This window comes from Pinus tabuliformis, chromosome 4_1 (assembly GCF_031772625.1).
Source record: "Pinus tabuliformis cultivar Carrire ecotype Pingquan chromosome 4_1, CPIR1, whole genome shotgun sequence".
NCBI lineage: Eukaryota > Viridiplantae > Streptophyta > Pinopsida > Pinales > Pinaceae > Pinus > Pinus tabuliformis.
Window position 1 is genome coordinate 773,670,212 of NC_142303.1, and position 18,264 is coordinate 773,688,475.

Sequence of the window (18,264 nt, forward strand, 5' to 3'; positions counted from 1 at the left end):
ATTCAAATAGAATATGAACTGTAAAAGTGAAAAAGTAGATTTAGAAATCTTATAAACACAAAAGTTTAGGAAAAGGTATATGTCTTTAGGCCAATGCATAGAGTCCATGGTTTCATACATAATCGTACATTTCCTTAGAATTAAGGTTCAAAGTTTAGAATCAAATCCATAAAAGAAAAAATCAAACTAAAAAATAAGATGGATACCATATTTTTTTCCTTCTTTTTTAAATTAAGTTTCTAAGAATCTAAAATTCATTTGTGCGGATTAATTAAATGAAACCAAAGTCCATTAAAACAACACACGAAACTTTTGGAATTGCAAAATTCCATTTGAACTACAACATCTTTCACTAAAATAATTATAAATAAAACCTCAAAATAATTATAAATAAAACGTCTTTCACTAAAATAATTATAAATAAAACCTCAAAATAATTATAAATAAAACCTCTTAAACCAAAAGATAAGAAAATGGCATAACATTCTTCATAATGCCACTTAAAGAAGCCTTACCAAGATGTCCATTAGAAGGAAGAGGACCAAATGTACATTTGTTATTCATGGTAGCTCCCATGGTATACCCAAGACTAACTTTAATGCAAGTACCAATTGCGCATGCATAAAAGATATTGTTGAAACAAAATAACCTACCACCGTGCAAGTTTCAAAGTCATCAACGCAGGAAGAACCAATCAAATCAACTGCCAATGGGGATGAATGTATGGAATTGAAGCCTTATGAGATTATATCAATCATGTGAATCCAAACACAGGGTAAGGAATGGCCTGAGATTATATCAATCACGTGAATCGAAATCTAGGCTACGGAATGGCTTGCGTGGATGGTTGATGCAAAACCCTAACTATGACCACCTCTTTCTATATGAAAACTCTATCTTGGAGATTCGAGTCAATTTTTTTCACAAGAAGATAATGGAATCTCGGTCTTTCAAAAATACTATGATGTAGCATTTAATGCCAATAAAATTTAAGTAAAACTTGCATTGGTATATTTCGAAGATAATATTCATATATCCCAACATGATATAACTCTAAAATGGCCTTATTCATGTAAACGATAAGATAGGTTGGATATGTGTTACATAAACATGTGTTTTTTGTTTTTTGTTTTTTGTTTTTTTTGCCATATAATATATATAACATCCGCGTTAAGGAATATAATAATGTAATTATTTAACATCAAATTAGATGTGAGAATTAGGATTTTTATGTAGTTAGGAACTTTATATGTGATTTTGTTCTAAAATGATTGTTATGTTTTGTCTTTTTGGTTGACTCACAAATGTGAATATGTTAAAAATATATCATATTATTTCTAGATTTATTTATTGTATATGGTTTATTGATTTTTTTATGTAATATTGTTGAGGAGATGGGATATTTAATAATCAATGTCACACATTTATGTAGTAGTAATATTCATATATCCCAACATGATATAACTCTAAAATGGCCTTATTCATGTAAACGATAAGATAGGATAAGATAGGTTGGATATGTGGTCCATAAAGATGTGTTGTTTGTTTGTTTGCCTTTTTTCTTTTTTTTCTTTTCTGGAATATAACATCAGCGTTAAGGAATATAATGATGTAATTATTTAACATCAAATTAGATGTGAGAATTAGGATTTTTATGTAGTTAGGAACCTTACATGTGATTTTGTTTTAGAATGAATGTTATGTTTTGTCTTTTTGGTTCACTCACAAATGTGAATATGTTAAAAATATATCATATTATTTTTAGATTTATTTATTGTATATGGTTTATTGATTTTTTTTAATGTAGTATTATTGAGGAGATGGGGTATTTAATAATCAATGTCACACATTTATGTATTAGTAATATTAAAATAATAAGTATACTATTTTAACAAATTTATTATAATGTTTTAATCATAATTTTATAACATTTATATAATTTATTTTGGGATTTTATTAAAGAATTATGTAATAGGCTAAGTTAGTTTAAATGTTTCTAATTGATTTTATAGGTTAGTGACCATATTTATTGTAATGTTTGAATACATCATAGATTATGATTAATTCTAGTTTGAGCAATAAGTCATTTTCTTTGGTTTGTGACACCTATAATTTGAAACAAGTAAAAAAAATATTTAGGCTAGATTGTAAAAAAATTGAATTACTATTCATATATATACGAATTACAATAATAGTAAAATTTATCAATAATAAAAATTAGTAAACCCACATAGATTAGAATATTAAGGAGAAAGTTTTCTCTCATTTATAGGGAATCTAATAGGATTTCCAACCCTTCAATGACACCATGAAATGCCACAGGCAAAGGTTCCTTTCTAGCTTTCACTATAAAATAAGTAGTAATAATCAACATGATGACATTGCATTCCCATTTACATAGGATACCCATGGCATGTAGAAGATGAGAGTCAAAGTGCTGGAGGAAAAAGAGTCCCACACTCTCCAATCAAAATTGATCCTTCCCCTTTCCGATAAGGACATGTGTCATCTCATTGAAATCCCATTTGCACGGAGCAATAGGTGTATTTAGACTATATATGCACCCATGAACCAATGAGAACAAAATACACAAAAGTGAATGTTTCAGAACTTAAAAACCAAATAAAAAATAAAAAATAAAATAATAGGAGGAAACAAATCCAAAAGTTTAATATTTCCAAATTAAATTGAACATAAATCATTATTTTGGAAGGCCAATATTCAAAGAGAGTATACTTTATCAAAACACTACTTTAGTTAGTTAAATATGTTATATTTGATGTCTTGAAATAATTTTTATGACTATAAAGTCTCATATCTAAAAAAATGAAGAAGGTATAATTCAAGAGAAAATCACATGAACTAATAAGATATTATGTCATATTTGGCATCTTGAAATAACTTCTATGACTATAAAATCTTATCTCCCAAAAATGAGTAAGAAAGTGAAGACCATGTAAACTAGTGAAATACTTCATATTTGATGCCTTGAAACATTTTCTATGTATAATTCACTAGAGGACCACATGCACTAGTGTGATATGTCATATTTGAAGTTTTGAAATAACTCATATAACTAGAAAGTCACATCTTTAAAAAATTGAATAAAAGAATATAATTCACTATAAAACCACATGGAATAGTCAAATATACCATATTTAATATATTTAAGTAACTCTAAATTCACATATCTTATAATTAAAATAATAATATATGATTAACTAAAAACCCACATAAATTAATCAAATACATCATAATAATTATAAACTCACATCTCTTATAATTAAAATAATAATATATAATTGACTACAAACCCACATAAATTAATCAAATACATCATATTTCATAACTTGAAATAATTTCTACAACTATAAAATATAAAATATCATCTCCTATTAAAAAAATAAAAAAGTATATTTTACTTGTTAAAAAAATAAAACCACATTAACTAAATAAATACACATCATATATAAAATATAAAATATCATCTCCTATTAAAAAAAAAAGTGTATTTTACTTGTTAAAAAAATAAAACCACATTAACTAAATAAATACACATCATATTTGACATCTTGTATATGATTATAAAACCTTATCTCGTAAAAACAAAGTTCCAAAAGTTACTTACCTTTATAAAAATGGAAGGACATTACATTCTTCTATTATATGTTCCATAACACCAAATAATGGACCTGGCACTATCCCACACCTAATCAAAAGTTTTGGCACACTCCAAAGTGAAGGTGGGGGGGCTTATGGTCGAGCCTGCTTGCGCATCCTGAAGGGGTGAAAAATAGAAGGGAAGGTTCAATTTACTTATTGGGTGGGGGGGCTTATGGTCGAGCCTGCTTGCGCATCCTTATATTACCTGAGCTAGAAGGTAAGTAAGGGGATAGCCAGCGCTTGAATGAGATCCCTATCATGCCGTGACTATAGAAAGGACGCAATAACCCACCCGGCTCAGGTTCAGGCGCAGAGCTCAGGTACCTTCCCTGAGCTACGACGCGAACAGACAGAAGGTCCTGAAGCTCTCACTTACCAGCTAGAAGGTAAGGCCTTGACCAACCGGTAAAGGCCCGATCAACCCTTGCCCTCAGAAGCGCAAGCCCTCCGGACCTTCACATTTTCACCCGGGTTGTGGATTTACCTCTAGCGAACTTCCCAAGATCAAGACTTATAGCTAGAAGGCCTTGTCTTATGGAGGGCCTAATTCACCCTGCTATTACCCTATCCTTATAAAGGAAAAAACCCCTATTGACTTATTTGGTGGGGGGCCGGTCGAGAGTTCGCTTACTCACCCTGCTATTTGTCTTTTACCCGAGTTAGGCCAACCGCCATAAAGGTCCCCCGTATTGACCTACTTGGCTTGGTAAGTATTGAAATAGACTCTGAATTGACGAACGGAGAGAAACGGAGTCGCTCTAAAGACCAGAGGAAGAATTGCTCGTCCTAATCAAGTGGGGCGAGGATGCGCAAGCAGGCTCGACCAAAGGGAGAGGATGTGGCTCGACCAACGGGAGAGGATGCGTAAGCATGACTCGACTGATAAGGAGAGGATGCCCCCGGCAGGGTGAGGTAACGAACGCTCGACTGTTAAGGAGAGGGCTCGACCAACGGGAGAGGACCCGGAGGGGGCTCGACTGATAAGGAGAGGACTTTATTGCTTTGGGGGGTGACTTATTTAGAGGGGCCACCAAATAAGTAAACCAAGGTCCGGAGGGCTTGTGCTTTTGAGGGCAAGGACTACCCCTTTCTTCGAATAAGAAAATACAGAGATCCTTCTCATATAGATGGGTACTTCTATCAGGCAGGAAGGCTTCCCCTAAATTCAAATCAAAATGAGAGGGAGGGCAAGAAAATAAGGAAGGCCTGGCCGCCAGCGTAACACCTACTGACCGATAACCAGCAGCTGTCTGGGAATTTCCATTCTTCGCCACGGAACGAACCACCCTTTATTGGAATAGAAGGAGTAGTAGGAAAGGGGAACTGAAGAGAAGAACCGTCCCACTTCACAAAATGTGAGGGAATTTGTGCAACTACGATCGATCTATAGTGAGTGCCTGCCCTATCTATGCAATGGATGCAACCCAATCCCCTTCCTTCTTCGCTACTCGTGATAATGAAGCGAACCATCCATAAAGGCTCTATGAGAAATATGCCTATTATGTATGGGATAAAGTCTTGTTGGTCATCGAATTCTGCAATACCTACATGCATGTCCAGCCTTATGATGATTGACCAGAATCACATATATATATATATATATATATGGTCCAGAGTAAGTGAAACGATCTCCGGTCTATATCGCTATAGTAGCTCCGTCGTTGATCTCTCCTCTTCCTTATAGGAACAAAAAAGAGTATGTCCAGACAACGACTATCGATTCCTATATATTCCTCTACCACTCAACCAGATCTTCTATATCAATCATCCCCGAGCAATCTCATTTATGGTCGTCGGACGGGATCGTGGTTCGTTGGCTGGTCCTTGTTCGGCAGATAATCGTTCTTATTAGGTTGGGGGCGCCTGGCTGGCCGTGCGATTGGTAATGGCACAACCGGGGAGGGGAGCATTAGCTTTTTGGGTGAGACAAGGCGCTCGCCAGAGGTAGCGCAGGGTACAGAGCCGAAGGGGGGCACTTGTGGGCGGGGGTGCCATTTGTGGGGGGCCATAGGTCCGAATCCCGTAACCTCGATTGTGAATCATCCTGTGGTGACCCACAGAGGATGATGGGAATAACAACGAAATTGGGGAACACGGACGGAATGTCAATAAATGAATTGTGCCATTATCTGTTATTTCCGGGTCTTTCCGTTGCATTCACTCACGACAAGAAAAAACCACCTGCGTCTGGTGCTTCACCTTACTTTTTGTGCACTCTTCTTTCTCTCCTTGGTCCTTCGTTCCGTCATACTCCTTCTAACTTTCCCAATTACAATGTATTCACCAACTCCAATGCTAATGCACCTTCGCTTTATCAAATCTCAGGGACATGGTCTAATCATGAGGGTAGTATTCCACCACGGTGTCGGATCCCAAGTTTTTACGGATTCCCCTTTCGTTACCGGGTCCAACCCCGGAGCCATAATGTATCAGAACGAGGAGGCCGTAGGGAAACTGCTTTTTGCTCCTTCGTCTCGAGCTTCGTGAAGAACTCCATTCTATCTCTCCCCTGTTACGAACAACAAAGTGGGGCTGCGCCCCGATTGTACACCGTTCCACGAACCTTTGTTCCTTCGCGAACGGGCCGGACTTTTCACAGGAAACGTAAACCTGCCCTTTCTCTTTCTTATGCGCTGCTTGACTACTTCATTTTCATAGGCAGAGGGAGGAAAATGAGCTTTGCTTCTCTCGGCGCTAGGCGCTCCCGAAACAAAGGTTCGCGAGAACGAGCGCGTAGCAGAAAAAAGCCCATAGCACTGCACTTGGCACGAGATGCAAAAGATAGAGCTTCGCCCATCGATGAACAGCGGATTGACTCTGTTGGCATTGCTTTGTTTTTCCCTCTTTCCCTATCGGCGAGTTCCAATCCTTTTGTTCGAAATTCATTCGTTCGTACTGAACCGCTTGCAGAATCAAATCCTGTTCCGCAAGATCCCATATTAGCTATACATCCTCCTCGCATTTATGCCGGAGACGTCGCCAGTGCTATGGGCTTTGGCTTATGTAGATCCAAAATGATGAACGGGATTGTAGCACTCTACTCGCCAATGCAGAAGGAAAGGAATAGAACGCTTCGCTCTGCTGGATGCGTCGGAGCCCGTGTAACGAGCGAGCTCTTTACCCTCACAGACGCGAAATGCCATCCCAGATTTCTATTGTTGCGTAGCAATAGAAGCCTGCTCATGCTGCTCCGGCGGCGCTTCCTCGCCCTCTCTCCACTCTGGACAGGAGCGCTGATGGACACGGGGAGGGAGCAGGCGAAGCGTGTCGTTCGCAATGGAAGGAAAGATACCGCTACTTCGCCTCTCTGTCCCGCCGGCGCGAACACAGTGGTCTCTGACCCGAAGAAGGACCGGGAACAAATTCGAATTTGGATCCTGACATGTCGGTGGTTTTTAACCGTAGGCATCTTGCCAGGAAGTTGGTGGGCTCATCATGAATTGGGTCGGGGTGGCCGGTGGTTTCGGGATCCCGTAGAAAATGCTTCTCCTATGCCTCGGGTATTAGCCACAGCTCGTATTCATCCAGTAATTATACCCAAAGTTCATTTTTGGACCTTGTTTCTCAATATTGTTACTTTTTCACGCTGTGTCTCAGGAACTTCTTCGGTATGGTCCGGATTGCCAGCTCCCGTTCATAGTCCTGCTACGGATTCTACACGAGGAATCTTTTTATGGCGGTTCTTCCTTTTCATTACCGACATATCTCTGATCCTCTTCTCCCAGATGAAGCAGCGGACATCGGTCCATAGAACCTATAAAAAAAAGATTGTTGTAGCGCGAAGTACTCTTTTGCACCTACGTAACTCGACATTTCATTAGAATAAGGCCCCCCATTATGTATGTATGAAAGAATTTGGGCTGGGCTCATTGCTGGCTGGTTCTTTAAAGCCACCATTTGCCCATACATAAGGGAAGGGTCAATTTGAATATCGTTCCGGGCTTACTTATAAAGAAATAGGGGGTGGACACAACTTACCTGAGCGCGCTCTATATTCTTGATTCTATCTCTAGTTACCGAAATGATACGAGCTTCTAGGCTGCCTTACAAAGCCTTCGTAAAATCAGAGACTATTTCAATTTCAATTTACTTATTTTTTTTTGACTTAATTTGGGGGGGCAAATAAGTCAAAAAAAGGGCCCTTACTTCTTAGGGGTCACTCACTATTCATTTGGTGAGGGCCCTCTCCTCTCGATGGCGGCCCTCTCCTCTCCTTATCAGTCGAGCCCCCTAAAGGGTCCTTAACAGTCGAGCCCCTCCGGTCCTTATGGTCGAGCACCTAAAGGTCCTCTTGGTCGAGCACCTAAAGGTGATGGCGGACTTAACAGTCGAGCCTGCTTACGCATCCTTAACAGTCGAGCGTTCGTACCTCACCCTGCCGGGGGCATCCTCTCCTTTTAGTCGAGCCTGCTTGCGCATCCTCTCCCTCTCCTCTCCCTTATGGTCGAGTACCTAAAGGTTCAATTTACTTATTGGGTGGGGGGGCTATGGTCGAGCCTGCTTACGCATCCTTAACAGTCGAGCACCTAAAGGTCCTATGGTCGAGCACCTCTCCTTATTAGTCGAGCGTGCTTACGCACCCTAAAGGTCCTCTCCTTAACAGTCGAGCCTGCTTACGCATCCTTATGCAAATAGCTTTTACCCTAAGTTTTTGTGGGAATAGTGGAATAGTGTTAATGACCCAGCAGTTATAGCATGGGTGGATTCTGCACCCTAGAACTTCAAGTAGATGGATGGACGGGATGCCGGCGGGCCTCAAAGTTGAATCAAATCGGGATGTGTGCCCCCCTCCTTTCCTTTGGTTTACTATGTTAAGCGGCAAGCAGGTCCAGTACGGGTTAAACCTGTGCCTTCAATCTCTTCAGATCTCCAAATGAACCAAGGGTCAATATATCCCTGGGTTTTATAGGTCCCAAGGGGCAGGCACACTACTTTATAGCCCGCACTTATTAGGAGAAGACACGTGCCCATGTCATGTACAGGCTTAAGCTCTATGGGGTGAGCAGTTATGGGGCAGGTGCGATGCGCACCATAGATCTCTAAAGGTCCCCGATGAGATCACTGGCCATGATCTCCCTGGGTTCCAAAGGCCCAAGGACAAAAGGGCGTTACTTTATAAACCACACCAATGGGGTTGTTACACTTGGCAGCAGTGTGGAGCCTGAATGTATTATGGGGTGAGCAACTCTATGGTGGGTGCAACACGCATCATTGATCATAAACTTGATCAACGATCAAGATCTCTGGGGTCCAAAGGGAGTACGGCCCTAGGTGCGCTGCTTTATAACCCGCACCGATGGGGTTACGCCACATGGTGGGAACGCAGGGCTCGGGCAAACATGAAAGGACTACCACTTCCACCGCCGGTTAATCCTCACCATTGATCCATTCTCAGATCTACGACCAGGATTGCTATGGGTTCCAAAGGGGAAAGTACATGGACGTGCAAGCTTATACCTACACCAATCGGGTCGTGTCACGTGGAAGGATCGTCGGGTATTACAAAGTCAAACAATGAGGTTTTACCTCATACCGTGAATTTCTAAGGTCATACCACAGGTTTGGACCCTAAAACAGGCTCTCTATTTTGTGAGCCACAAAACACAGTTACACTACAGCCAGGAAATCTATGGTTCACTTAATACCTTGAGATCAGGAAAGGTTAATAAATATTTGAATCATTTTCCCATAAATAGAAAATCCAAATGGATTTGGGCCATTGTGGATATGTAATGGAGAATCCTAAGTCACTATGGACCCAATCAGGTGTTTGCACCCCAAACTGGACCCATAGAGTGAGGAAATACCTCAAACGAGTGCCTCAAGAGTCGAAGTGAACCAAATCGGTGACAGAGGGCCAAAGACGAAGAGAGGGAAGGAGGCAAAGGACCCTACCTAAGCATTAGACATCCCTAAGAGGTCATACATCTAGGTTAAGGTAGGGGAACTCAAGTAAGGTGATCTAGCACAGAAGGACGGTAGAGAGATATCATTTTCTCACTGGGTGGGTCACGCATGAACACGACACAGAAGAGGGTCACAACGCGACCTCCCTAGTGGGTAGGCATATGTGAGTTATAAAATGCAAAATCCATATGCTACATATTGCATCCCCTGCAGGAGATGCTATCCATAAGATGGGAATAGTAGCGAGTTGAAAGGAAGGAGAGAAGCGAGGATGCCCCCGGCAGGGTGAGTAAGCGAACTCTCGACTAAAAGGCCGCCATCGCTCGACCACCGGGAGAGGAGCATTTTGGAGAGTTGTGACATGCATAGAGGTGCTATGCCATGCTAATGAGTGAGCATCTTGAGTCGCTTGAAGTGAGTGAGCTTGATCGAGGAGTGCATGCAAGAGGTGCTATGCCTTGAGTCGCTTGAAGCTCAAGTGGGCTTGATCGAGTAAGTCGAGTGAGCTTGCTTGAAGTGAGCGAGCTTTCATCCTGCTTGAAGCGAGCTTGAGTGGGCATCTTAGCGAGTTAGCTTGCTGAGTGGGCATCTTAGCGAGTTAGCTTGCTGAGTGGGCGTAAATCTTACTAAGCTGTTGGAACAAGAGTGCTGATCGGGAATTGGACTAAGATTGGGTTCAAGACTAAGCTGTTGGATGGGAACTAAGATTGGGAATTGGAATCTCTGTTCGCCGCCTACTTTCTATTATTCAAAAGGGCCAATGCCTATATAGAATGCAATAGGTAGTACGGACCATTGCAAGATCGATTGTAAGTCTTAGCTAGTACTACCAAAGAATGAGTAGTAGCCGGCCTATTGAGTGAAGTGACCGGAAGCCAAAGGATGGGATAGAGGGGCCACCAATGCCGCAGGGGGCGATTGGCCGGACACCAATGAACCCTAAAAAAAGGGCCAAAAGGGGGATTAAGGAACACAACTTTGCTTCAATGACTCAACCATATGGTTTAGCAACTTGACAGGGGCTCGACTTATCAGTTGGTTGATGGGGAGAGAGCTCGACCAGATAGAGAGGGCCTTTACCGGCGTTAGAATGAATTGACTGCTTGGCCGGAGTGAACGGTTTCAATTCTTATATAAGGGGCTCCGCCAATTCTTACTTTCTTCTAATCACGGGTAGAGAGCTGAAATGCCCGGAAGAATTAGTCGCTCTACCGCCCCTCCCCATGACCCTATCGATCGAGTGAATCAGCTGCACTCGAATCTCTTTGAATCAGAAGGGCCTGCTGCTCCGTCCGGTAAGTGAAAGGGGATTAGTGAAAGGGGGCTGGGTAATGCGGAGGGGATGCGGATTGAATGGAATCGTTAATAAGTGAATGCGTACTGGGCCATCCTGGATGAGTGTACTGGGCAGGCGTACGGAATGCAGTAATGGGATAATGTGAACGGGGAATGCGAACTCGGACTTCAAAAATCTGGGTAACTTCAAGATACTTCCTTCTCTTTTGGGTCAGTTTCGATCCGTCTGCCCATAGGTATGGCCTCACCTCAAACTATGTTTCCATCAATTGAATCAATCTCTATCTCTCTGGCCCAGCTCAGGAGCCCAGTCGGAGGGGCCAAGCTGAGTAGCCAAGTATCCAAATCAAATTGATCGGAGTTTATTAGCAAATTTGTAGCGAAACTACCGAATGGAAATCAAAGATCATTTTCTAATTGAACTGCGCTAGCGTCATATCCATATATCCTTATATCCCTTTTCGGCAGTTTCCTACAAAATGGCTTGAAACTGTCGAATGCATAATTACATATGCCCATAGCAGCATTGTTCGTTAAAGCGTAATGACGGCAGAAATGCATAATTACATATATAAGAATCTTGATTTCGGTCACTAGAGATAGATACGAAATAAAAGCATACTCGACATAAATGCATATATTATATATGTAATTACGTGATCTCAGAATTGATCAAATCATATCTCGGTGCATGAAATTCATATGATCTGAGTTGATTGTGTTCAATGAAGAGAATGAAATGACCAAAGACGCTAAGGAAGGAGTGATGGTTGTACTTCCATTCTAGAAGTTCTCCGATTTGCTGTAAGGGTGCAGTAGCAAAGTAAGCATAGCTATACGAGCTTATCCAGCAGCATCTCTTCCAGTCCCAAAGCTAGTTGTTTACCCAGTCCCAGTAGCAGCAGCAATACCAGCTTAAGCCATTGATCCGGTAGGTTAAGCAGTCGGTTAAGCTGTTAATGGTTACGCATAGATAGAAGATCCAAAGCTAGCAGCAGTACGACCAGCAGCAACACCAGCATAAGTAGTCATTTTACAGCTTAAGGCAGTCTTGATGGTAAGTGCATGGAGCTTACTAAGGCTAATAGTCCGGCTAGTACCGGCAGTCTAAAGTGCATGGACAACCGGAAGGAGTCTAAAGTGCTAAGTCCATACGGCTTAAGACTAAGGCTTGTCGATAGAGGCTAGAACTCTAAGTAACTCCATGGAACTAAGTGCATGTAAGAGAGTCTATTAAGGCTTCTTACCATGGAGCAGCTTAAGTCAGTCTCAAGTGCATGGACCTTACTCGTAAGACTGAAGCTAATTCAAGTAAGTAAACACCATCAACCATAGGGCATAGACTCAAGACTAAGTCTCTATTACTAGTAGTAAGGCTATAGCTTGAACTCGTAAGACGGAAGCTCATTCAAGTAAGTAAGCAAGACCTTACAGTCCATGCAGCTAATGCAATGACGGAAGCTAGTGTATCTAGAGCTTATTGACATGGACTAAGGCTGAGGTCGATAGCCAGTATCATTGACAGGAGGTGGACTTTGCAGTCATATAGCCAAACATAGACAGTGTTCATTGCCATATTGTAAGTAACGCATTTGATAGCCGATCATTGGAAGCCATAGCTGCCAGACATAGCTCTACCCTACAAGTAAGACATAGACCTCTACCCTCAATCTCTTCCTAGACATCGACCCTAGATCTCGACAGAAACATAGCCTTCGACCCTAGAACTTAGAACCTAGAACCTAGAACCTAGAACCTCTACCCGCTACCAAACACACCAGCTGATAGCCACTAGTCATTGAATAAAGGTCCTTTTAAATACCCAGTTGTCATTGCCGGGAGTAGAGTACTCGCTTTAAGGTCAGTGACACTCATAGTAAGTTCTCATTTCCGATAGCCAGTTGCCCATAGACAGTCTCATTGACAGGAAGGTGGTCGCCATTGCCAGCCAGCAGGTGGTAGTCATTGTCATAGGGTTAGCCAATAGCCGCTAGGAATTGCTTGAAACTCATTGCCGATAGTCGCTAGTTGATACAGGTTCATAGTCCGTGCTGCTAGTCGATACAGGGGTCAATGCTGGTACTCCATGCCAGGTGTCAATCACTATATGCCAGTACTACATCCAGGTTTCCATGCCAGGTTTCAATGCCCTCAATGACAAGAGTCGATCCAAGAGTCAATGCAATCAATGCCAGGTAGGTGTCAGTGCCAGTCATAGCCCATAGGCAACAGTTTCATAGCCGGTCAGATAGAGCTCTTCTCATTGCTGCTAGAACTCTTCTAAGTGATAGAAGAAACCTATACTACGTGCATGAAACTCTAATCTGTGCTCAGTTGTACGTGCCCAGTAGTTGTTCGTACCCCATATTCCGTGACCCATAGGACGTGCCTTAAGGTAAGTAACACTCATAGCCACTAGTCATTGCCTGTTGTCAGAGCAGTAGCCAATCATAGTCGCTAGTCGTTGAATAAAGGTCCTTGCCGAGAGAAGGTGTTACCCATATGCCCCAAGACCACGGATGAGGCTTACCCCTACGGAATCACAGTTCCTACAGAGCTTACTCCTACGGAACACAAGGGCCTATCTCAACTTGCATCTCTCACATGCATTACTTACAATGCACCTGTTTAGGATCATCGACAGACAGACACATGGGTTCATTCACGCTAGGAAGGGAGTGCCGGTCATTGCTGCCAATCATAGTCGGGAGTCATAGCTGATAGCCAGTTATCATTGCCTTAAGGTAAGCGCTGCTGATAGTCGGTAGTAATTGACTTAAGGTCATTGTCGATAGCCGATCATTGTAAGCCGGTCATAGCCAGCCAGGAGGTGCTCAGTGCTAGGAGGTCGATAGACAGTCTCATTGCCTTAAGGTCACCAATAAGGAGAAGGAGGTGGTCACCGATAAGGAGGTCACCGATTGCCAGTCTAATCGCCAAGATTCAATGCACCAGAATAAGTAAGGACGAACAGCCGGCTAAAGCCTTTGAACCCTAAAGCCGGTAGTTGATATGCCGTTTATAAGATCTGGGTCAACAACCCCTGGGGACAACAGATAGAAATCAAGCTCGAAAAGCAGGATCAGGCATAGGCAGCTATCATAACACCTCAGGTGCGGTTAATGCCCCTTATTTCCTACGATTTCATTGGTTTTTGTTGATCAGATTGGATCGGATCGGACAAGCTAAACCCTTTAGCGGGGACTCGACCAAGAGCAATTGAAGCTGGAGCTGCCGATGTTGATAATGGAAGGGGAACCTGACGAATGCGTACATCTGTACGGGGGCCTTAGCGAGTTAGCTTCGATCGGATGCACTTGCAGGTCTCGCTTCAGCAAGCTTTGAGAAACTCTCTTCGCTCTCATAGATGGTTGGAACCCTGCTTCCAGAGCTTGCTTTCGATTGGCAAATACATTCTCATTGAAATGCACCACCGGCAGGCAAGCAGCAGCAATGGGCATGGGAGTTGGAGCATTCCTTTGTTACTCGATTCCTTCCAATAAGCAGCTATTTCTAACCGTTCATGTTCCCGTTGGGAGCTGCCTTCAAAAGCAATCAAGAAAGTGCTGGAACTGGTGACCGGATCTCGTGTTCGGGCATAGCTTTAAGGGCCTTTCTTCGAGGGCTTTCCCAGTCCCATGAACTGAAGTCAAATGCCTCCATTTCTCGGAATGCCTTAACTTTCGGAAGGCAAAGCGGGAACATAAGAGTGCATTCATCGGTTCACATCATATTACTACCCCCGGGGGCATATCATATCCAATTCCATCTTACTTGGCATTACCCTACCGTGAGCCTCCATCATGAACACTTGGCTCGGTGGTGTCTATCCAAGTCATATCTTATGGGTGTTGACAGCGACCCTCCATGGAAACCCCGGAATGCAGAACAAAAGGCTGAAGCTTTCATCCTTGAAATGGGGTTTTCTTCAGTAAGAAATGAGATTGAATAGGTAAGTGTTTGGTGGGGATACTAACGGTAGGGTAGTTGGAGTCTGATTGTGAAGGGAGGGACTAAGATGAAAGGTAAGGTATGGATATCCTAGCAATGGTGTCTGGTGGGGAGTAAGAAAGGTAAGGATGAGGTTGTCTGATCCCGTCCTGATACCTGCTGATAAGAGAAGGGTTAATAGCAGTACCCGACTCACTAAGTGCATTCATGAATCCAAGTGGTATAAGGCTAACATGTCTAGCTCTGAAGGTGGGCAGGTAGTAAGGAAACACAGAAGTAAGGGGGAAGGGTAAGGTTGTCTCATGCTATGCTATGCCATGCAATCCCGGGTCTATAGCTGTACCTCCTAAGATTCACGAATCCAAGTGGTATAGGGAGAACAGGTCTAAGTCTATGGGTAGGTAGTTTGTAAACACTGAAGTATGTTTCATGCCATGCCATCCCGCCCATATAAGTCTATAGCAGTACCTACCTCCTAAGCGCTTCATGAATCATCAAGTGGTATAGGGCATCCAAAGGTGGGTAGGGTAATAAGTGAGGGGGTAAGGTTGGTTGATCCATCCGGTGGTTATAAGTTATAAGCATTGGCTCCTAAGGGATTAATTAAGGAAGTGTTATCGAACGCAGGTGCTGTATCCGAACGCCCGTGCACCATTGGGCACTGCTCTATGTGAAGCCGGTAACTGCTAAAAGGTGGGTAGATGGCTGGGTAAGTGAGTTATTGAGAGGTTTGAAAAGCAGGTGGGTTGGAGGAGGTAACAGTAAAAGTAAAGGTAGTGTAAAGGGTTCATAGGAAGAGTGCCGTACCAACTAAGATTCATTCATTCAGTAAGTGTGATAAAGCATCTCTAAGCAATGCTAATGCTGCTGTTTGTCTTAATTAATCAATTGTATCTGGAAGCTTGTCCCCCCGAGAAGATCAATAGTGGTACCCCTTTAAGCATTCCTGGCTAAGCACTAGGTTGAGGCATCCATAACTAAGTCGGGTAAGTGAGGTATGAAATATAGGTTAGTTAAGCAGGTAGGTTGTTGATAGTGGTAATAGTTAAGTAAAGGCGAATAGGCATAGGTAATACGACAAGTAAAAAGACGTACCCAAGCCGGTAACTAATAAGTAAGGCAGTATGACATCAATAAAAGAGGGCAGTTAGTGAAGACGATCCAAGGATCCAAGACTGTTGGTAGCTGCTGTCCAAAAGACAGTAGTCCTGTAGGCTGACCAAACGAAGGAGGTGATAGCAATCAATGTGAAAAGTGCTCACCCAAACAAGCCCTTCTTTCTTTCCATCCAAAAGGTCTGCCTGTCAAATCCTTGCACTAGGAAGCGCAAGCCCCTCCGGGACCTTTCCTTTTGCACCCACCTAAAGCGATTAGTAGGCAGGCCAATGAATGCTTCTACGCTACCAAGGAGAAAGGCTCTTTTCTCAAATACTAGGATAGATATAGGAGTGGCTTTATCCCCCTTCTATTGCTTCCCCGCTTCCCTCCCATACCCGCCTTCTCGCATTCGTGCATCCCCGCATTCTACCCATTCTGCCCACTACTGCCTACACCTCGCCCCATTATGATGATAGCCACTGCTTATGAGGAAGGATGGCTCACCTGACTTAGGAAGGTTAGGAAGGATGGATGGATGATGAATGGATGGAAAGATCGGACGGATGGAAGAACTTAACATAGAGCTGTTGGATGGATGGGCATACAGCTTTCGCGGACAAGCGACTACGTCCTTCCCATTCTTGCCATTTTAGTTTGGCGGAGGATGCGTAAGCAGGCTCGACCATAAGGACCTTTAGGTACTCGACCCCAAGGGAGAGGATGCGTAAGCAGGCTCGACTGTTAAGGCTGCCATCACCTTTAGGTGCTCGACTGATAAGGATGCGTAAGCAGGCTCGACTGTTAAGGAGAGGACCTTTAGGTACTCGACCATAGGGAGAGGAGAGGATGCGTAAGCAGGCTCGACCATAGGGAGAGGAGAGGAGAGGGAGAGGCAGGTTCTTTATATACGTTACACCAGAAATGCCAGTGAGGCTCGACCAAGCTAGATCAATGCTTTTCTTTATATACGTTACACCAGAAATGCCAGTGAGGTTGCGAGCGTAATGACATATATAATGAATGACTGGAATCACTGGTCGAAATGAACCAATTAGTTCAAGATCTCGATTGCATAATGACATATATAAGAGATGCATGATCTGCTAAAGCGTAATTACATATATAAGAGATGCATTTTCTGGTGTAATGACTGCTATCGAGTCATGATTGGAAGGCCCCCATCGTTTCGCGCAGAGGTTCGCGAGATCGATCTAATTGCTTGCGAAATGACATATATCGAGTCATTCATGCATAATGACATATGCCCATATATGCATTATCTGCTAAAGCATAATTACGTATATAATGACTGGAATCACGAACAAGTTTCAGTGATTGATGGGTGCGTTAGCACACTCGGCCAAAAGGCCGCCATCGGTGGTGCGGTGTGAAGCAGGTTCAATGCCTGCTGTATCGGAAAGAATGCATCGGATGGATGCCCGGGCATTGAGAGGGAAGGACGCTTCCAAAGGCGAAAGGCCGTGGGGAGATACCGTCCGTGATCCATGGATCTCCGATCGGGAAACCGTATCCAAGCCCCGTGGCTAGTCCGCGCTCCTTGGACTTGAAAGACTTAGCGAACTGAAACATCTAAGTAGCTATGGGAAGGGGAATCAACCGAGACCCCGTTAGTAGCGGCGAGCGAAAGCGGATTGGGCAAATACTAAGCAGCGGAGGTTTTCGTTTCGATCTTGGTCTCATTTTCCTAGCCTTGCCTTCTCTGCGTGATTCATTTCAGTTCATTGGATGATGGAAGAACCAGGCATGCCGATATTTGCCCTTTGATTTAGGCTATAAGGTGCCGTAAGGAACTTGAGTTGCTCGACCATAAGGACCTTTAGGTGCTCGACCATAAGGGCCGCCATCGAGAGGTAGGCAGAATTGTGAATGAAAAGGTTGGAAGATCTGGCCAAAGAAGGTGATAGCCCTGTAGAGAGTCCCATGGTTCGATTCTGTAAGTAAAACGTAGCGTGTTTGAATTAGGATCGCTTCGTAGCGAGAAAGGGGGACCACCCTCTAAGCCCAAGTATTCCTCAATGACCGATAGCGTACAAGTACCGTGAGGGAAAGGTGAAAAGAACCCTAGGAAAGGGAGTGCAATAGAAAGAAATCCGATGCGAACAATCAGTCGAAGGATGCGTAAGCAGGCTCGACCATAAGGGAGAGGAATTTCTTGCTTGACCCTCCGGGGGAAAGGAGCGAAGCTGCGGGTAAGATTCTCAGGGTCTAATCTGACCGGAAATACCCTCTCCTTAGCAGTCGAGCCCCTACCGGTCCTCACCCATCGGAATGAGTGAGTGACCCCTAAGTCATATGGGGCCCTCTATTTGTTTCAAATACCTGAGCAGA

General features: G+C 43.2%; 1 pseudogene; it reads left to right on the forward strand.

Moving 5' to 3' along the window:
- The first annotated feature begins 17,467 nt into the window (after window positions 1-17,467).
- The window catches only part of LOC149178429 (25S ribosomal RNA), a 3,261-nt pseudogene continuing 2,464 nt past the window's right edge, over window positions 17,468-18,264 (forward strand).